The sequence below is a fragment of the Aythya ferina genome (assembly GCF_964211825.1).
Source record: "Aythya ferina genome assembly, chromosome: 1".
Taxonomy (NCBI): domain Eukaryota; kingdom Metazoa; phylum Chordata; class Aves; order Anseriformes; family Anatidae; genus Aythya; species Aythya ferina.
In genome coordinates, this window is record NC_140296.1 from 129,615,273 (window position 1) to 129,637,754 (window position 22,482).

General features: G+C 41.1%; 1 protein-coding gene across 14 annotated transcripts in view; it reads left to right on the forward strand.

Annotated features, from left to right (window-relative positions):
* Positions 1–22,482, forward strand: part of SOX5 (SRY-box transcription factor 5) — a 650,695-nt gene that overhangs the window by 144,249 nt on the left and 483,964 nt on the right. For 9 of the 14 annotated variants that reach the window (XM_084509197.1, XM_084509199.1, XM_084509196.1 and 6 more), the window contains one exon: positions 18,111–18,197. The exons of the other annotated variants lie outside the window; for them this stretch is intronic. The gene's annotated coding sequence lies outside the window, so the exon portion shown is untranslated. The remainder of the gene's footprint in view (positions 1–18,110; positions 18,198–22,482) is intronic. 14 annotated transcript variants of the gene reach the window in all.

A 22,482-nucleotide genomic window follows, 5' to 3' on the forward strand; every position in this document is an offset into this window, starting at 1 on the left:
GTCCTACTACTCACAGTGTTTATTGAATTAGAGACTTCAAACACCGTGGCTGTAGATAACAGTACAGCTTGCTCCCTGCCTCAGTCTGGAAGGATTGCACTGCTTCCAATGCCTTGGAAAAAATATGCCTAAGACCCAAGTATGTCATGAAGTTTTGTTTTTTGCAGGGATCTGTCAATAGAAACCCCACTTATGAGGCAGAAGCAGCTACAAATTGTACGGTGTGTTACGGTAAACAAATGACCTTGAGAGCCATGGAAAAGTCAGAGCCATACCTACAGGCCTGCATGCCACAGTGGGGGCATCCACGGGGGTAAGAGATTTCTCTCCATCCCATTGCACTTGTGCCTGGTGTCCTTGGATGAAGGATGCCTGAAATCTCAAATTACCTGGAGATGTTTTCTAGTAATACTGAGCTAGAATAAAAATAAATAAAAAGAGCTTTGACTAAAACAATTCTAAGACTAATCTATAAATGTCAGGATGAAATAAAATATATGGGCAATCTCACGTTTTGCTGGTGACATCTCACCTTTAGCTCCCCAGCATCACTGCACTGGAGCCATGACAAGGTATGTGATGGCAGTATAGAAACCAGATGCAATGGTGACCATGTTTCCGGTGAGGAGCTGGCATTTCAGCTGTGCTTTGTGGTTCTGCTTGCAATAGCTGCTAGGCTAGCAGGAGGGGTGCGATGGGCAGCAGCTGTATAGTGAAGGGCAGCACCCACAGTATTTCTACTACAGGAAGATATCGCAGGTTACTATATTGCTACCAAATCTTCTGTACAAGAGGGCCTGTAAGGTTCTGGAGGGCTGGGTATCTGTTTCTTCTTTTCCTTTTCTCTGTGTCGTGGTTCCGCTCGAGAGGGCAGCCCTGAGTGACCACTTTGACAGATGAAGGCGAAACCATCAACAGTTTTTATGAGCATTTTGGGAAAAGACCTATAGAATAAAGAGAAGTACAGACATAAAAATGCTTCAATGGACAGAAAACAATGGTGATGAGAACATCTATATACTAAACTGTACCTGATTGTGACACAAATGTTATGGAATAAGGGGTGGAAGTTGTGTTGGGTCTGTCTGAGCTGGAGTCACCTTTTCCCTGCAGCAGCCCACACAGTGCTGTACTCTGCACTCGTAGCTGGAACAGCACTGATATCACTCCAGTGTTGTGTCTATTGCTGCATAGTGCTGGCACAGCATCAGGACTCCTTCCAAGCCCCCAAGAGCCAGCAGGCTGGGGGTGGGCAAGTGATGGGGAGGGGACATTGCTGGGGCAGCTGACCTAAACCAACCAAAGGGATATTCCATAACACCTGATGTCAACCTTCCCAAATATGGGGCAGCTTCTAGATCTTTCTCACAGAAACCACCCGTATAGCCCCCTGCTACCAAAACCTTGCCACGTAAACCCACTACATTCCACCCCTCGCCTCTGTTAAAAGCATATTTAAGACTACTCACAACATACTCTTACTTTACAATTATCACAACAACCTTCACAAAATTCACTTAAATCAAAACAAAAAAGAATTCACCACACCAAAATAAAGATAACATCATCACAGCACCGACAAGGCGGACATTTTACACACACACCACCCCTCGTCCCTTCACCACACTAACATCTCACAGTTACTGCTTTCTTAAATTCTTCACAACTTGTACATTCCTAACAATCATCCTGCACATATTTTTGCCCGTTACTTCTACCAACTATCATCCTTATCTCAAATTCCTTGAGCCCCACGTTGGGCGCCAAAAAAGACTGTCGTGGTTCCGCTCGAGTGTGCAGCCGAGCTCCACCACAGCCGCTCTCTCACTCCCCCTCCTCAAAGAGGAATGGGGAGAAAATATGTGAAAAAGGGCTCAAGGATTGAGATAAGGACGAGAAAATCATGCAATAATTATTGTAACGGGCAAAACAGACTCGGCATAAGGAGATAGTAAGATTTATTGCCTACAACTAACAAGTGAGAGAAGTGAGAAAACAAAGGAAAAAGCAAACCAAAAGCACCTTCCCCCCCATCCGCCCTCTTCCACCTCCTCCCCCCGAGCGGCGCAGGGGAATGGGGGAATGGGGGTTATGGTCAGTCTACAGCACTTCTTCTCTGCCGCTCCTTCTCGGTCATTCTCATCCCCTGTGCTGTGGGGTCCCACCCACGGGATGCAGTCCTTGATGAACTGATCCGGCGTGGGCTTCCCACAGGCAGCAGCTCTTTCAGAACTGCTCCAGATATGGGTCTGTACCACGGGGTCCATCCCTCAGGAGAAAACTGCTCCAACCTGGCTCCCCTACGGGCAGCAGCTCCTGCTGGGTCACCTGCTCCTGCGTGGTCTCCTCTCCACGGGCTACAGGTCCGGCCCGGAATCTGCTCCGGCAGGGGTCTTCCACAGGCGGCAGCCTCCGTCGGTGCAGGGCCACCTGCTCCACCGTGGTCTCCTCCACAGGCTGCAGCGTGGAACCCTGCTCCGCCGTGGTACTCCGTGGGCTGCAGGGGGACATCCTGCTTCACCATGGTCCTCACCACAGGCCGCAGGGGACTTCTGCTCTGGCGCCTGGAGCACCTCTCCCCCTCCTTCTACACTGACCTTGGCACGTGCAGGCTGTTTCTTACTCCCTTGACTCTCCCGGCTGCTGTCTGGCGCAGCGTTTTTTTCCCTGTCTTAAATATGCTCTCACAGAGGCGCAAACAACATCGCTTATTGGCTCAGATCTGGAAAACAATAGGGCCCTTCCCAAACATGGGGCAGCTTCTAGATCTTTCTCACAGAAACCACCCGTATAGCCCCCTGCTACCAAAACCTTGCCACGTAAACCCACTACACTCTGTACATTAACTGCTTCTCATTTGATTGCGGGAGTGCCCATCGTTGAGCTTCAGAGCAGCTGGCTCCTCTCCTTCCTTGCTGCTCACTCTCACTATCCCAGTTTCCCCATTTCCTGGAAACCTCACCCACCACTTTCTGCTCGGCAATGGTTCTCTCTCGGGCAGATGCAGGAGCACAGCATGGCTGGCTTGCTTGTAACCCTTCCTGTCCCTCCGTGCTGCTGCAGAGTGTGACGAGAGGTGCCGGTGGTAAAGTGCTGAGCTGGGCCAGCTCTAAGGATGTGTGTGTGAAGCAGGACCAGGCTGCATCAGGCAGAGCGGCTCAGGGCAGGCTGCAGGAACAGTGTTTTGGACCCAACGGCGACACTGACACCTGACAACAGTTGGGCATTGATTTGGGACTGTGCATGCGTAGAATCAGACTGTTACTGTGGGATCTGTGTTTAAAAAGAGGATTTCCTAATAATTTCAAGGTGGTAACAGGGGGAGAGTCTGCTGGAAGGCTGCAGTTTCTGCCTGTTTTGGTTAACTGATTCAGCCTTTCGAGGTCATTTAGGGTGGATTGATATGTTCTCATTCTCTGTATGTGTGGCAGTGCAAGGATCCTGCAGATTGCAATAAACGGGGAAAGGGAAGGAGCAGATTGTCCTACCGGAAAGTAAAAGACTCTTTCAGGATTGTGTAGGTTGTGTAATTTGAAGATCAACATGCTTATGGTGAACAGATGGAGAGGATGATTAGAAGCTACAAGTGCCCTCCTGTGCTATAGGCCCAATGTCAGATAAACTACCTCTACAGAAAATTACCACTTTCTGAAATTCTAGGACAACTGTAGGTTGCGTTCTATGAAATCGAGAGAGAAAACTGGTGTGAGGAGGAGGAAAGGATGTAGACTGTTAACTGTGTGAGACTGCAATCTGCCTCTTGGGAAGCTTAGATTCAAGGTGGTTTTAGTGTCTGGGAATGCTTGGCATTGTTTTTATGAAACCAAGCAAAAGGAAATTCCCATTATTTCAATCCTGGAGCTCACTGTGGTGATCATTAGTACAAGCTAGTGTGATTTTTTTATTTTTTTCTCATCAGTGAGGGCACGCTCACCCACCTCATGAGGTATAACAGCGTAGTACTTACCACACACCAGAGCACACGTTAAAATCTGCCTTAGTGATGCATTTTGTTACATATGGCTGTAGAGGAAGTGTCTGAGAACCTCTGGATGAGATCAGTCTATCAATGCATATACACTGTAAGACAATGTGTGGTTGGTATTAAAGGTTGTTTCTGGGTTGTGGGTTTGGGTGGTGGCTTTTCTTGTGCGTATGCACATGCACCTATTTGTTGTGTTTGTGTCAGATGCATTTACCTAATGAATGGCAGTGTTGTAAAGCAACAGACCATGATTGGGGAATAAATCATGGGAATACACTGAGCTGACATAGATCTTCTCCAAGCTGAGAAAAAAAAAAAAAACATCTTTGGCAAAACTACCTTCATGCCATCAGGATCCCGGTTAGAATTAATACTGTGAGAAGCACAAGCGCAGAGTTCAAAATCTTGTAACTGAGTAAGTACACGCTGATGTCTGACCAGCACCTGACAGACAAAGCAGTCGTTGTCAGAGCAAGAAAGCATGGTGGAGCATTCTTGTGGGCTTCATAAGGGCTGGGATGGAAGTTCTGCTCAGTAAGTAGTAAAAATACTGAAATCAGAAGACAAATCTGTTTTCCCAAAGATGAAGCAAACCAAACTATAACATGGAAAAAAAGAGAATTTTGTTCATACCCATGGTTAAATCAATGAGAATTATGCAAGTGAGTTTAAAAGGGAAGATGTTCGAGCATCTCATACACTTCTCTGGCACCAATACAGAGTCTTCCATCATGTGTGGAGAGCACTTTTCTCCAGATGTAGAAGCCAAAGTCTTCTCAGGCCCCCACATGTATAGCACAGGGTCAAAAACAATGTCTGCTCTAATCCCACCTTCTTAAAACACCAAGGAGTGGTTACCTCTACTGGCTGTTATTGACAGGAGAGCCTCTGTTCAGGGCCCATGGTGAGAGCACCACGTATTTGTGCATGTGTGCGCTAATCCACAAATGGCTCATACACAGTAGATGCTATTTAAAATGTTTCTTACCAGTGGGTAAGAAGCAGGAAGTGTTGACACGTATTCCATGTACTTAAAAGAATGTTTTAACTGCTGGCACCCTTTAGCAGCTTATTCTTGGTGGTGGTAAACGTAATGGTAAGAATGTGCTGCACAAGGAGAAGAAAGAAATGGTCAAAATATGACTGCATATTATTCTGTTTTTGTAGTATGTGCGTGTTTGTTCATGTGTGTGTAAACATACCCTGCAGAATCAGAGTATACAGCAACATGGAAGATGTTACTAGCACATGTATATAATGTATGGTATTACATACAGAAACTGTTTGTTAAATGAACACTAAGATTGTGAAGTCAGGCACTCAAAGCATAGGAAATGCCAGAATTAGATTTGCCTGCACAACCTTAATTCAGCCCCTTTGTGCATATGCATTATGATCCAGTCTTTAATTACATGATCACATATCAGACCACTGAAATGATGGTGCTGACAGAATGAGAAGATATTCAATATTTTTTTTAATCCTTATTGTTTGTGTGACCCTGTGGCAGGCACGATCTGCACACATTTAAACCCTATCTTGAAAAAAGCAATTCCATAATATTCAAATAATAAATACATGTGAAAATTACTAACTTTTTGACATACTTCTCCGTGATTTTTATCACTATATTATCTGAATATGGATGTTAATTGGTTCTCACAATATCCATTTTGACGGTATTGTATTCATTTTACAGATATGGAAAAAAAATTTTTGAAGGGGATGAAAACAGACCAACTCACTCAAAACCTGCCTAAGTAGTTACAATTGACCTAAACCCTGGCAGCAATCCAGTTCATTTCAGTCTGCCTTAATCTGTATTTTTATTTGTTCCTGGACCACCTGAAAACATTTGAACCCACCTACCCCCAGAAATACCCTTCCCACCTGGCCTGGGGGAACACTGAGAAAAAGCATTTTTGTGCTCCCTTTCTGAAGCTGAGCTGCCGTGCATCCAGCGAGACAAGAGCCCTTCAGCAAGCCAGGGACTGAGCTGGCCTGGCTGTAGCATGGATGCTCAGCGCTTGGAGGGACAGGGCCTTGAATGGAGTGGTTGGTCCCATAGAGGGCACTTAGCCTGATGTTAGCAGAAGAGAAGGTATATAGCTTAAGAGAAAAGGATCCTCGTTGAAGGGTTCTTTTCTGTCAGTGGATAGAGGAAAACAGAGTTCAGTTGGACTGGACTTCTCCCGGTCGCACCTCAGGGGCCTTCCCTCTGTCTCCACTGCATGTAGCGGGAAGCTAACTGCATTTGGGCCAGATCTGACTTTTCGAAGTGTTGTTTTCACTTTATTGCAGCTGTCCATATCTATAAACTATAGCAACAGTTGACTGCAAAATACAGCATCTACACATAACATTCAGGTGTATCGGGTCAGAAAGAGGGGCATGGCTGGCTAAGGGTTTCCTGCACACTTAGGATTCCTCCAAACTGTCCACGTTGAGCTTGCAAATCTCTTCCTTATTCAATACTCACGTTCCAGTACCTAAAATGAATGAGTTAATGGTCCAGCAGGCAACTTTGTTTTTAAGTATGCAACTCATGTTCATTCCCAGCGCTGGCCCTTCTTGGGTGATATCCTTCTAGAAAAAATTGGAATGTGATCATGTAATTAGAGAGCATCGCAATGCATATGCACAAAGACCGAAAGCTCATGCTTTTAATGGCAAAATTAGGAATTATTGTACAATCTTAAGTCTAGTATTTTGCAACTGTTGAATGCTCACTTTTATTCAGCCTTTTTTAACAAGAACGTGTTTTGTAATGCAAAACTGAGGAATAAAAATATCACGTGGAGCTCTGCTGCCCTTTCATCTGAGTTAAGTTATTATGGAGGGTTACTTACATATTTTCAGTAGAGGGCACCACCACTTGGGCCAGCAGAGTGCTTGCTGGTAGTAGGCTGTTACTTGCTAGTAGCTGGGGGCAGCAGAGTGTGGGTTGTGTTGGTCAGAAGTTCAGCATGTACCCCAGACTGTGGGGGTAGCATCCCCTGACAGCATTCTGCCATGCACTCTAACTTGTTTTTTTATTATTATTGTTTATTTTTTTTTTCATCTTCACTTGTGATTCTTGTTCCTCAGCTTCTGCTGGCCCCATTGCTCCTTTTTTTTTTTTTTTTTTTCCTTATCACTCCTTTTTTGTGTTTTAGGTCTTTTCATTAACTTGCTTTGTCTGTCTTTACTATTTCACAGAATCACAGAATTGTAGGGTTTGGAAAGGACCTCAAGAGATCCTTGGATCCAACCTCCCTGCCAAAGCAGGTTCCCTAGAGCAGGCTGCCCAGGTAGGCATTCAGACGGGCGTTGAGTATCTCCAGAGAAGGAGACTCCACAACCTCCCTGGGCAGCCTGTTCCAGTGCTCCGCCATCCTCACTGTGAAGAAGTTCTTTTGCATGTTGGTGCAGAACTTCCTGTGATCCATTTTGTGGCCATTGCCCCTTGTCCTGTCCCACAGACCACTGAAAAGAGGTTGGCCAAATCCCTCTGTCTCCCACATTTAAGGTATTTATAAACATTGATATTAAATGTTAATTATTAAACATTAATAAGATCCCCTCTCAGTCTTCTCAAGGCTGAACAGACCCAGGTCTCTCAGCCTTTCCTCATAGGGAAGATGCTTCAGGCCCCGTATCATCTTTGTGTCTCTCCGCTGGACTCTTTCCAGGAGATCCCTATCTTTTCTGTACCGGGGAGCCCAGAACTGGACACAGTACTCCAGGTGAGGCCTGACCAGGGCAGAGTAGAGGGGGAGGATCACCTCCCTTGACGTGCTGGCCACGCTCCTTTTAATGCACGCCAGGATCCCATTGGCCTTCTTGGCCACAAGGGCACACTGCTGGTTCATGGCCAACCTGTCATCCACCAGGACCCTCCGGTCCTTCTCTGCAGAGCTCCTCTCCAGCTGGTAAGGAAGCAAATGATACGGTGTGAGGTTTCACTCCTTCTAGCACTGTCCAGTGCTAACACCTGGGAGCTTTCTGGTGACCCAGAAGAGCAGCCGGAGGAAAGGTTTGTAAAGCCCTGTGTGGGGAGCAGGTTGGTTGGCATGGCAGAGGGGGATATAGCGTACCCAGTGTAACAGGCTGGACACTCTGTTACACTGATTTTCAGCAGATCTTTCCTGCATGTGTGCAAATTGAAAGCCCCATCTTCCACAGACTTAACATTCAGGTGGCTGGTAACAAAGGACAAGTCACAAAACTGTCACACTCCCAAGACAGATTTCAAGGACACTGAACAGCATTTTAAGCTGAATCTCTGGTTTAAGCCAGGGCATCCTAGGAAAAGGCACGTGGCTCAGGTCATGAACAGTACTGCGTTTAGGCACTAGAGTTCAGTTTTTGATTCTCTTACTCACTGTTGTGGTGGTACTAGCTGCTGCATTTATTTTATTATATATAAAATGGATGTGGTATTAGGCTATCTCCAATTAGGAGTGGGGTGTTTCTGGCAAAGCAGAGGTCAAGGCTTGCCCAGTAGTGGTGTGCTTCCTGCTGATACTTAGAACAAGTATTTGGGGAGAAATGCAAACTCTGTAACAGGTCTTTTACAGCATGGGCTGCAAGAACTCAGCCCTCTTCAGAGGACAATCAAAGATTTAATGTATTACTCCAAATGTTACTTTGCCTTTTATTACAGAGCTGCTTGGGCTGACTGCCTGTACGCAGCATGGTTACTGAAGTAAGAAATACTGCTTTGCATTCAAGAAAGCAGATTTTCATGGTTGCATCTGAACTAAAAAACAACAACAACAACAACAACAACAACAACAACAAAACAGCTGAAATAAGCCAAACTGTAACAACATTATCAATGATACCAATTTTCAAAAATAATTCATATTAAACTACTATAATACAAGTTTGGGGGATGTAAAATATAGCCATATGTGGAGATTCTAGTCTGCCTGTTGTATTGGTGATAATATACTGTGAGGGGGGATGAGGATTTGCTTCTTTGCCAGTTTTAATAGAGGCAAGGTAACTAATTTGATTCTGGACACTCTCATCATGAGTTGCTTGAAGGTGTTCAAATTTGCTTATGAAATAGTCCCTTCTGAGCTAAGGAGATGGAAATGAGACACTAAAAGGCTTTCTTGAAGTGCTTCCATGTTTCTCAGCTCAGAACATCACATTTGATATTAATATTAGGTACTGAGGCAAAGTCATCAGGTAGGAAAGGGAGGAAATGTAGAAATAGTCATTTTCTTATGTGTTTCCTCAGGATGCTATTTTGAGGCTTTAAAAAAAAATTCATGCTTTGCTGATGAGGCTGCTGTAAACCAGGGAAGTGGCAGATGTAATTTAAGTCCCAGGGCCCTGCCCTAGAAGAGGTCCAATACTGGCAGCATACATATTGCTTATATGAAAGCAAACAGATGGATACATTTGGTCAGTTCTGCTGGGTTCATATGGAAACCTTCAGAATTTTTCCTACTGTTTTGAGTGGAATGCTTAAATCTGTTATCTGCTAAGAGTCTCTAGTTGCCCATGGTGGGTGCTTTTGTAGCTTTGAAAAAGGAGCATTTCCTTACTGAGGATGTCTTTGGATCAGGTATGTTTATCTGAGTGATGAAAGTTGTCCCTCCCCACCAATTTCCTCCCCCCCCGGCCATGCTCCAGGACCAATTCAGCAACTGCTGAGGGAGTGAGCTGGATTTTTCTCAGCTTCTGTGGCATGAAAACTGTCAGCTGAGTCTTAATCATGGAGTTATTACTGGTGGTGAAAATGCAGAAGAGAGAAGAAATCCAGCTTGCTTTTCAGATGCTAGATTGATTGCAGAGACGAGTTTTGGTTATTGTTAGCAGGGGGGAGAGGAAGAAAGAGATGGGGAAAACAAAAACATCATATTTTCTTTAATTAAGAAAAACACTAATTTTCTGATACTAATTCATGCTAAATTCCTGTTGACAGTTTTTGATGTCTCCCAATTCAAAACAACTGAAAGCAATCAAGTGAAGGGAGAAGAATAGAGAATCAAAGAGGAGGAGTGTAGCTGTATTAAAAGAATGCAGCTTGAAGCATTAATACTGAGTCTGGATGGGGAGAAAGGTGGGATTTATTGGCAATGCCTGGGACTTTTATTTGAGAGTACTCATAGGTTAGTATGTGTACACACATGTGATGATCTAATATATTATCTGTTGCATGAAGAAAAAATTGAGGTGTGACTCACTCTAAAAGACAATCATACAGATATGCCAGTGTCTGTATTATCATCACCTGACTTTTTTTCAAGTGTATAGCATGTAAAAAAATAATTATATATATATAATTTTATATATTATATAATAATATATATAATATATATTATTATATATATTATTATATATAATTATATATAATATATATAATTATATATAATATATATAATTATATTATTTATATATGTATATATATATAAAAATGACAATGCTATCAATGACAGCTCTGTGAAGTATTAAAGATCTTAAAGAAAATAATTCTTGCATTTGGAATCATGTAAGAAATAGGATACTTTTATCAGAAAGTTTTTAGCTTTAAAGCTTTCCAGGAAGACTGTAAATAAAACAGAGAGAAAAATGAAATCCCTGATATTAAAAGCATGCTTCTATGAAGATTGCAGTTGTGAGTGCTTCTTTCATTCTTTTTTTTTTTTTTTTTTAAATTAGACAATTTAGACATTAGAGGCAAAAATTTTCTCATTGCAAATGGGACTTCGAAAAGAAGAGTAGAAGCTGAGCTTGCACAGAGAGACAAAGAGGGCTTGAATTTGACAAAAATAATTTCTTCTCTATACCCATCTTATCCTCCTGAGCTACATGCTTCTCACAGAAACAACTCCACCCACTGGTGCAGAAAATGGCCATCTCTTGTTATCTTCTCTGGAGGTTTTGTTCTGATAATGCTGGATTTGGGGATTAACATGAGTAGCCCTATCAGAGTTTTAGATATGGTACCAGTACAGAAAGATCCATCTATACAATTTAAAATACACCTGTTAACAGAGATTTAACAGCCATTTCATTCTCTACTATTCATCATATTCACACATGGGATATGCATTAACAGACTGAGCTACATCTTTTCATTTCTATTCTGTAGCAGCATCTCTATGCAGTAATATTTTATGTAGTAATAATTTTCTTCCTATTACAGATTTTCTAACTATGTTAATGGCAGTAGACTGGCCACAGAGACATCCGTGAGAACTACCTTTGCAGTGACATTTAAACAATTTAGTTGATCTTGCTTTAGCATACCTGATCATGCCTTTCTTTACTCTGTTGTCGACCTTAGGAGAACTTTGTATGTAATCGTGGGTCTTTCAATCACATTTAACTTTACGAAAAGATATGCAAATTTCTGTGATGTGTTATTTGTGAAGTCTTTGGGATGTGCAGCATGTACATGTTCAGTTGGATACCCCTCAACTGCGTGGGCATATTTGAGTAGCAGCGGCACAGCAGCTCCAAGGCTGGTGGCTGAGTGCAGCCGTGTCTTAGCTAGGGTTGCTGTCTTTTAAGGGTATGAAGTTGTTGGGTATGTACTTGGCATACCCAAAGCAAGAGGTGCTATCAATAAGCATTTTTTATGTATGCTAATGAAAAAAAAAAAAACAGCAGAAAAAGGTTGGTAGTATGAGAGGAGTTCTATATATATCAGTTTACCATGCTGTAATAATTATCAATTGTTAGTTAGAGAAACCGAAAAATGTGGATTTCTGGCTGAAATTTGATGCTGGTGTAAGAGCTTTTTTAGCTGTTGGCTAAAAGCCTAACATGATGACTTTTGCTTTGAGAGGATGTATTTCATCATGTACTTGATGTAGCTTTTCCCATACTTGAGCATATGCAAGAATGCTTGTTCTTGGGATGAGAATGGTTAAAAACCAACCACTAGTACTACGGTTGCTCTGACATGTATCAGCTTCTATCAGAATCAGAAGTCCTAGTGTAAGGAGTTATTTTTTACTAAAAGATAAACCCGCATGTTTTAAGCATGTATTTTTCCATAAACATTTGCAGAATAACGTGCAACTTTGCCTGCTTTATTTCATGGCTCTCTTTACTTCTCAATCTTGTTCATGAAAAACAGAGTCACTGCCTCAGAAAGTGGTGTAAAAAGAAAGCCAGTTGCTTCAGTGGGTCAAGCAGCTGGCCTTAGTATGTGTTTGCACACAATGTGGTGTTACTGAATAACTGAACTGGATTCTTTGTCCACACGTAATAGCCTGTCTACAAACAATAATAATCATGGTACGTATCACGCTCAGTTCTCTAAAGCACTGGAGATTCTCTGTTAAAGGGGAAAATTCAAAGCAATCATCAGTTATCCTAAAATTGTCAGTTTTGGTTTCCATGTTCATACCAATTTTAGTGTCTGGTTCTGATTTTTCCATTATTCTGCATCTTATATACAGCTATGGTTTGCTGTCTGAAATGAGTAGTCCAAGGATAAGACAAGGGAAAACCACACTTTCTGTCCTAGGGGTAAAGGGAATTATATGTAGCTCAACTTTCTCAAGTGACAACATTCATTAGGCTGCTACTATAGACATTTGTATGTAGGCACAGATAAGTTGATATTTTCTGGGCACTTCAGTAATAAAATCCTCTATCAACATAGGGTGTTAAGCTTTTTTAAGCTTTTTTTTTTTCTTCGCTTGTCACTTTCAAAAAAAAAAAACTTGGATGGAAGTGTGAAACCACAAAGCTAAACCAAGTCCATTCTGACTTTCTTCAGACATACTTTTTCTTTTGCTTCCTTCCCTTGGATACGTGTGTGGGTCCTGCTTAATGTTCTGCTCAACCTACCACGTTGTGTGCGGTCCCATCTGGCGTCTGTGGTAGTAGCAGCCTGACTGTTGCAGAGTGAAGGGTACCTTAGCCATCTTTAAATCAAAAGGAAAAGAAATAAAATACAGAGTTGAAGCTATGAGTGTGGGCAGGGAAGAGGTAGCCCTTCCTATTGATTTTTATTTGCTATTTTTTTCTCATATGATATTTTAGTCTTGCTTTTTTGGTTTAGTTTTTATTTGTTTGGGCAAGTTTCTTGCCCAAAACCTTTGCATTTGCATCTCCTATTGATTGGCAATTTTTAAACTGTTTATTGTGCTCTTTTGTTTAGCTGTTCAAGAGCTAAAACAAAAGCCACCAGGCCCTGTGAGGGACACATTTGCATGCGGCGAGCGTTGCCCGAGGAAAAAGTAATTGCTAATGCATATTTATGTGGCACAAATTTGCCATTTGTTTATGCATAAAATTATCAATAGTGCAGGGCGGCCCAGCCATAGAAAATGGTGACCTTTTTAGCTTAATAAATAGAAATCAGCTGTTATTGTGAAGAGATCAGCCATTTATTCTGTGTTGAGGGACACTGTCAGGAAAATGTAGATTGGTGCCGGCAATATCATTAAATGGACGGCCAGTGACCCTTTCGGTATAGTCTATTATACTTTATCTAATAGGCGATAAATGACTCTGGTTGGCAAATAGATTTAAAAAAAAAAACAACACACCAACAAAAAAAACACAACCCCTCCAGACCTTTCTCATTCCTTAGCCTCATGACCAGGTAGTAGATACTGATGAGGTAATCTTGCACAAGCCTGCTGGTGGTATTTTTCTATCAGAAAAGTGACTTGATAATACAACCCAACCCCCCAAACCCACTCTGTTTAAACCTGTTTTGATTGTTTGGGGTTGGACTGGGTAAAATGGCCGAAGCCAGCATGTGATTCTCCCTAGTCCATGCCCCAACAAGCAATATTCTGGAAGGCCCAATCATTAATCTTATTTTGGCTCCTGAAATGAGAGCTCATCATCTGGAAGTAGAAGGTAGGGTTGTTTCTGCAGACGACAGGTTTTCAAAAACAGGGATTTTTTTCCTCATCTTTGTTCTGTTTTTAAAGAGTGGATAAGAATTTGTGAGATTCTCAAGACAGACTCAAGACACTGAAGACTTCATAGGCAAAACAGTCTTGATGCTTCTCCACTAATTCACCTCAACCTGAATAGGCAGGCTTAAGACTTGAAGAGTCTCAAAACTAACATCCATAAGCCTCAGGAAGTTCATGTGAAAATGAAAGTATGCGCTGAAGACTGTTTCTCTCTCATTCTGTTCTGCATAGTGCGCTGCCCCATGCATAACTGGAAGCAGCTTTATCCACCCCACAGGTGAAATATGGAGGGATGTGAGTCACAGTAATTGTAAATGGTTGTGGTTTTGGTGCATGATGGACTGGGCATTCAGTTTCTATCCCCAGGAACTATCCAGTAGATGTTTGTGCTAGCGGTATTTTACTTCTGAAAGGCAATGTTAGATGATGATGAGATAACTGGGCTGTCTTTGTGGGTAAGGCTAGGTGAGATGAAATCCCACCCGTTACTGCAGTGGGACTGCTTACCTTCAGGAGCTGGAGACGGGCCTCTGCCCACCCCTCTCCCTTGGGCTTACAGAACATCCCAACGTTGTTCTGTGCTGGGGAAGGGCAGATAAGAGGCATCTTGAGACTTCGCTCTGTTTGCTTCCTAAAAACCTGCCACAAGCTGATGTCATCCTTCCAGAAAAGCCACCACAATGATGGCACTGAGTGGCATCTTCCTGGCAGCCTCAGTGAAGTGGCAAAGGAGTGAATGGGATGAAGTAACCTGCCAGCTGCGTCAGTGGAAACCTCTGGGAGACAGGGCTGTGTGGGGCTGATGGTGTGGAGGTTGTGGTCAGAGGCAGGACTTTTGTCCTGGAAGCTGTGTCACTCTCATTTTCACTGCTGTCAAAGCTCAGGAAGAGTTTTTGTTGTAGTTTTGCTGTTGTTTGTTTTTAATAATAAAAACTAGTGATACATCATATGGATCATAAAACATAGTATAGGATATATGAGTATGTAATACAGAACACTATAATAATGTGGTAAAAGGCTTTGTTAAGAATATGCGCTACTGTTCAAGACTTCATACCAATGTTTCCTTGTGTATCAGGACAGTTCTTTTGTGTTTCTCTCTGCACTTAATTCCTGTGCACAGAGCTCTCAACTCTTTCTGGAATACTGCCCTTTTCATCCCAAATAATGGGCTCCAAACCATGTTGCAGTATAAAAAATATTAAAAAGAGGAAAAAAAAAAGTACTGTAGGACATGTTATGGAAATGGAGGGAAGGTGAAAGAAAAGCTAATGAATTTGCTTGGGTGCATCCTATGAAATCACAGATAAGGTCACAGATAAGGTGCAATGAAATTTAGTTACAGAGTAGGATCTAGTTTGTGTTGTGTTTTTTTTTTTTTTCCTGGTTCCATCACTCCTCTCACAACCATAACCAAGAACCAAAGTTTCTGAAATCTTTTTAAGCATTTGGGGATTGCCTTATATTTTCATTAATAACAGCTAAAATTATATGGTATTTTTACCTTTATATACATATTTTTAACCTCATTTAAAGCTTTGCTTATTCCAAGTATTTTTTTTCCGAAGGCTCCTTTCTCATTACAGATAGCCCCAGCTCTGCTCCTGAAGAAACTCTGTACATCAAAACTCACAGCCAGTTATTAGCCTAACTTTTACTTTTTCTTTTCAAACAGTCATTAAAAAAAAAGACTTTTGATGTATGCTATTTCACACCAAGTAGTAAGATTTATGTAGATAAAATTAACAAGTAGAATATTTTGAAGTGTATTTTATGGGAATAAATTGTGGGCCCACACTGTTGTAAATTAACCCAGCTCTACCTGAGATTCTAGCTCAGGATATTACTACTATTTTCACAGTTGTGGTGGTGGTGGTTGTTTTTATTCCCTGATTTTTTCTCATATCTGTAACTGATCAGGTGCTTCGGCCTACTTGTGGAAGAGACTGTGCTAAGTACAGGAAAACAGAAAACAAGGCTTCTTCAAAAATGTAAAAATATCTAGGTTTATGGAAAGTCACAACAGTTTTCTAAAGAAGGGTTGCTTGAGGGAGGAGATAGGTCAGAGACAAGACAAGGATGAGCAAGTATCAGTGATCAAAGGTTTTAGTCAAAGACACAAGAATGAGTAAAATGACTGTTACTTTTTCTTTGTAATTCTGCTTACACGAGGAAGATGTGGGGCATCACTGCCTTGGTTCTAGGCTACTGGCAAAGACAAAAATATGTAGGGGAATATTTGTTTACTGTGAAGGGATACGGGTCTGGTCTTCCCATGATGTGTCATAATTGTCCCGGGATCTGATCCTAGGTAGGAATGGGTGGACTGAGGCTTGTTCCTTCTTCAGCTCTGGACATGTGTCAGTTGTATTAATAACATGTTCGGGTAGGAAAATGAAGGACAAATTTTATGTTGTGCTAATTAGTTGATGAACATTTAATAAGATAACCAACCTGATGGAAGATTTAAGCAATTTATATTTTCTGGTTCTGTGGGATGTGGTTATCCAGGTAGTCTGGTAGGTCCTGCAGATCATTCCTTTTTAAGGAAATTTTGCTGGCTTTCCCTCACTGAAGACTGACTGTTTTCCCCCTTCTTTGACATGATTTATAGGAAAAGCCCATAGAGGTATTCATCTTGCTAAGAGCAAAATTTCATGTTTGAGTAAACTTCTGTGTAAAATATAGAGAACACATTTCTGCTTGCTCATTTGACTGCTGAAAAACAAAGTAGGAAATAGAGGTTTGTCCTAACAAGGCTTGCCTGCACACAGAGCTCAGTATTGAACCAAGAATGGCTGTCTTTTGAAACCTCACCCACCAAGCTGCTTTTGGTGCCTCTTGTTTTCCCTGGATGCTGTCAGAGCCATAGGGCTGGCAAAATAGTTGCATCCAGTTAAACCAGTAGAGAAAGTTATTGGTTTTATGTGTTGAGGTCACTTACTGCAGAATTTGGTTGTGGGTTTTGGGTGTGTTCTGTGTTGATGAATAAATATAAACGCTTGTTTTCTATTCCAAATGAACTATTTTGGTTAGACTAGATTGATATTAATCAAAAAACATAATGCAGCTTAGGGATGCAAAACCTGTCCACCACTGGCCACCTGAGATGGTGTGGGCTTTGGTTTGCATGAACTTGACACATTAGGGTCTCAAGGATGATCACAGACTCATGCAACTTTTTTCACATGATCCAGTTAAATAATGGTAGTATGAATATTTTATGTGTTCAGATCACTGCTCTGATGTACACTTGGGAATCATATAAAGCCTATTTTCCCTATTTTACAACTAGGTAAATTGAGGCACAGTAGTGGGAAGCCTATGGCTAGGCAGGGCCATGTGGGTCAACCAGCCCCACTGCACAGCCCCATGCAACTATGTCACGGGACTCTGCTCACATGTGCCTCAAAACATCTCCCTCCTCTGCAGTAGGTCTGTGTCCTCTCTCCCCTTCAACAATTTGGGAATAAAACAGCAGCAGCCCCAACTACAGCAAGAGCCTGGATCTGGGGTGCATCACACTCGTGAACCATGCAGGATGGGGTGGGGTTTGGGAAGTCACGCTGTCCAGCTTTAGTTGTTGAAGTTTAGGGCTAGCTGTCTCAGTGGGGGGAGATGCCTCCCCAAAACTCAGGTGCCACTTGGAGACTCTGGAGGCAGGGGTCTAAGTCACAGGGCAAGTGCATGATAACCCCTCGTCACAGGGTAACAGCTGAAAGCAGAGGCAGATGCAGAAGGCTGCTTGCTCCCAGTCCCGTCCTTGCACCACTAACCATGCTAAGCAGTCTAACCACACAAGCACGTTGTACTGGTAGATACTGTTGTACTGTGATAGAAGAAACAGAATCGATGAGGGTAGGTTAGCTGTTTAAACACTCAAGAGAAACAGGAGTATGCAGTACTATCTTTCTTCTGGTTTGAGCTTCATATTGATTTATCATCATAAGAGGTGCCACTTCAGTTCTAATAATGTCTATTTTTCTTTTTTTTTTTTTTAATTATTATTTTTTTTGCTTTTGCTATTATATATTTCTATGGCAGCTTTTACATGTGATATATTTTGGGTCACACATTAATTTACACCAGCCTCTGTTCTGCAAAAAGGAGTTCATGAACTAAACGAAAAGCGATGGGGAGGGGGATGTCTAGCAGAGCCCAGGGTTTTGTTTCATGTTTTGGATGCATTTTCTTTTTAAAATAAAATTGTTGATATGCATTTGCTTTTATTTTTCTAGCCTTCCTCTTGCTGATGACCGGGTTCCTGTTTGATCCTGTTTACAAGCTTCCAAAGATTGAAAATAACCTCAACTCCTCTGCATTGGGTAGGAAAACAAAACCATATAAAGACATACTGCAATTACTCTGGAGGGCTAGCAATATGGAAGAGTTTGGTGTGAAGGAAGAGCTTGTGGAGAAAAAGGAGAAGGTTACTAGGTTACCACAAAAGACATTAGTGTACACAATTTTTCTCACCCACTCTTTTGGGCTGGGGAGGAGGGGGAGGAGTGGGCAGATCAGCAAGTAAAAAAGGATATTCTTCACGATGTGTATTTCCCATGTAGATGTTTTAAGTTTATCTGTACTGTCTGTTACTCATTCAAGCAGTTTTGCAGTTCTATTTCAATGTATTCAAAACCTCCCAAGATATAATTTTGAAAGATTGGCTGGGGGAGGGGAGGTGTTTTTTGTTTGTTTGTTTTCTTTAGAAATTTACTGGCAAGATAAAGAATTTTTCCCTGAATTATTATAAATTTATAGATATACATGCAATATTTTATTAGTATTGATGTGTAAGTAGACATATCCTAAGTAATAAATTTTTACAAGCACTTTGTAAAATGAAATACTTTACAGTTAAGGAGAGTGGGTGGAGGGAGAGCGATTCAGTTAAATGTTGTTTTGGGCCTGACAGGAGACTCAGCTATAGGTTATTCCACAGTTAGTGCATTGCATTGATCCCATACTAGTCCATGCTTAACCTGGCTGCCATGAATAATAAATATTTGCAGAATTATGGGTTCAAAGATAAGTACCTTCTTAAGGTGTTTTTATTTTGATTGCTATTGTTCTTTATCTTCCTATTGTGAACTTCGGGAAGAGTGGAACATGTCAAATGCTTCCGAGTGCCAGGAGATTACCCTGAGGTTAGGTTTTACCTAGCTTGACCAGGTTCCTCTCAGTCATGAATTTTGATATAATTTGAGCCTTTCCAGAAGGGGAGTGGAAAACACTACCACATCAGACATATACAAATATGCAGACAAATTCAGCCACAGTGACAGATAGCACTTATGTCTGGTCTTCATGGGTGGAGATAAAAGACAAGGTATGGAGGGCGGCAGGTAGCCATAACCAGTTTCACTGAGAGCTTAGGGCCAACTCTCAGACAAAACCCCGGGCCAGCTTCTGGATTTCATTATGATTTTGTCCCCATGCAGGCGATTATTCCATGGTTCTTGTCAGGAGAAGACTTCAAGTCTGAATGCAGGGTTATGAGATTAAGTGATAATATATTGATGTAAATCAGCTTTTTCTGCTTTGTAGCGATGCTTCAGACACATATCAGATGACAGTCTAAGTCAAGGTATTTTAAAGTGATTGATTTAGATACAAAAAGTTTTATGATTCACTTTTCTAACTGTCAGAAGTCAGCTGTGACGTTCTTGTATTTCTTCCTCTTCTAAATAAGCTTATCAAAGAAGAAATCACTAATTTACCAACCAGTGCTTAGTAATCAAGGAAGTGAAACTTCTACTTTAGAGAAAGATGAAATTCTTTGCTGAGTTGCTGAATGATTTTAAATAATATAAGCTTTCCATGTTGTACTGGGCAACTGACTTTTTTTTAAGGCTTTCATTCTGAGAGGGGTCACCAGCCTTTGAGGATGAGCCACTTTGTTGACAAATCTGTCCTCTAAACTGAATGGCATTAATTAGAACTTGATGCTGGAGATTCTTACTTTTTAATGTGGGTGGTGGTATCAACAAAAAAAATATAATAAATTTGATTGAAGATGATTTTAAAAGGTCTGCCACCTGTAGATGAAAATGTGCATTACTACACATGATAATTATCAAGACTGAAGGCCATGACATGATCTGTTGACCTCTTGAAATCAAAACACTTACTGTAAAGAAAAAAGGGCACAGATTTCTCCGGCTATGTTAATATAGGATGTCTGTATATTCAACTATATCAGTACACTGTCATATATCTAGGGTAAAAGATACTTTGGATAATCTGTTAGACCCAAGTTTTCTGCCTTCTACTCTGCAGGCTTGTAAATCTCTCACTAATTTTGTATGTTTTGAGATTTTTTATTATTATTTTTTTAATCTAATGAAATTGCTAAAAATATTCAGGTGTCTGAGACAGCAGCAAAATGTCTCTAAGCCACCCTACAAAAATAAATGAGTTTTGTGTGTGCAGGATGAAAAAGAATGTGTACAGAAACAGATTTAAGCTTCAGGCTTTCTACAGGGGCATTTGCAGTAAGGGATGGAAGAAATAACCCAGCAACTATCATTGTAAAAATTATGAAAAGCACTTTGATGGTCTTTTTTAAAGTCAGTTCTCTAAACGGGGGCCAAAGCAAAAGCCTGAAAGGCAACTCGTAGCTTGCTGTTAACAACCTAAGCCCATCACTGCTGTTTGCAGTTGAGAATGAGTGCTTCTGCATGCAGTAATGGTGAGAAAAACTAAAGGGAAATAAAGGATGCGAATGAAAGATTTTCTGTTTTCGTATGAGTACTTGGAACACCAAGCAAGCAAGGAAGCAGCAATTTTAGCTAAGCTTAATGTAATAGAAGACCATTGCACCCAAACTGTCTCAGCAGAACTTCCTGCATAATTAGATTGTAAATCTTCTCAACTGAGGAAGTTTTGCCCAGGGTCAGATTGTCTAAGTAATAATCCATTCTACATAAATTAGAAGATTTGAACTGCTGGGATACCTTATTACATTAGTTTGCTTTATTATTATTATTATTATTATTATTATTATTCCTAATATAACTAAGGAGAACAAAAGCAACAATTCTTTTTCTTTTCTCTTTTTAATTATGTTACATCTCTTTAACTTTCGACTACCTCAGAAGGCCTTTCCTGTAGGTTTTTGGATTTTTCCTGAGCAATGATGATGAAGTTGCTGCCTAGGCAAATTAATACATTTTTAATATACTTTAGAAAGTGATAGCACAGAATCCTTTGGCTGCCGGATTCTGTGATATCACTTCCTCAGTGAAGCATTTAGTAAGAGATTCTGCTGCTCTTTACTTGTGCTGCAGTTTCTGTGATACTGAAGTTTTTACCTCACACTATGACTCCTTTGTTCTGCAAAGAATAGAATTGCCATCTTTGGGGTAAGAATTAATGGACGTTAATTTACTAACAGCTAGTTTACAGCAAGCAAGCTCCTAAGTTTTTAATTCAATTATTTTCTTTGAGAAAAGGAAGATTGTGGGTACATGACTTGTATATACAACTATAAGTAAAAGTGACAGGGGCTAAATCCTGAGGTTGTTATGCAGGCAAAAATTGCCATTGGGATTTCAGTATTTGACTTGCACAAAGAAAACAGTGTTTAGTGTAACACCAATTAATGTGTAGGGACTTGTGCTTGGTTTTTTGTTCTACACCTGACTTTCACTATAAAACGGAAGACTGGCCAGCTTTTCAGGACAGCATATGCTTATTTTTGCAGGAAAAAATAATTTACTGTAGATCTAGAAGGTTTTTTAATCATATTTAAAGCCGTATATAAGAAGCAAGCATATTGCAGCTTTTGGTCTAGACTCTCATGGTGTGTGTGTATACTCCACCATTGCTAAAAACTAGGGAGAGGGGATGTAGAGGGACTTGCTGGAAGTGCTCACGATACTGTGAGGTTCAGGCTGCTGGGGCTATTTTGGGCTTGTGCCGACTCCACAGTCCCTGTTAGGTGCATGCACAAGATCTAGACTCACACAATGATAGTAACTGGTAGCAGGATTGCAAAGTCAGCTTGATCCAGGTTTGTGGTGATTTTTTTTTGTCAGATGTGCAAGTGTTGAGGCAGTTGAGAGATGAAGTAAAAGCTATATGACAAAAAGGTTGGCTTCTGTTCTTAATGATATTTTTAAATATCCATCTCTTGGTACTGAAAATTCATGTATAACATTGTGGTAATTTTTTTGGAAAGAGAAAAAGGAAACTGTCTGGAGTGGGGGAGGTAAGAATTCTCTATTTCCCATTTACTTCCTGTGTTCAAGGATAGAAAGTCAGAAATTGAATGGATAATTCTTGGATTTGAAAATACGTTAATATTTTGCCTGGTCCTTGTTCTGTCTGCCCTGCTGACCACAGAGTCACCGGTTAGTTTACTCTGCAGTGCACTGGCAGCTGAAGGCAAAGCCTAAATTTTGATGGGGACAGCAACCACTCTCAAAGGTCCTGGAAACAAAGATACTTCCAGTCTCAAGGATGTGTGGTCACTCTTCTCTCAACTGCTGTGCAAGGAACTGATTTCAGCATGCTTTTTTTATTCTTATCTGTCACTGTGAGACCCTAATGGCTGTGGAAAAGGAATACCACTGTAAAAGACACAAGGCAAAGAAATTGAGGATCTTT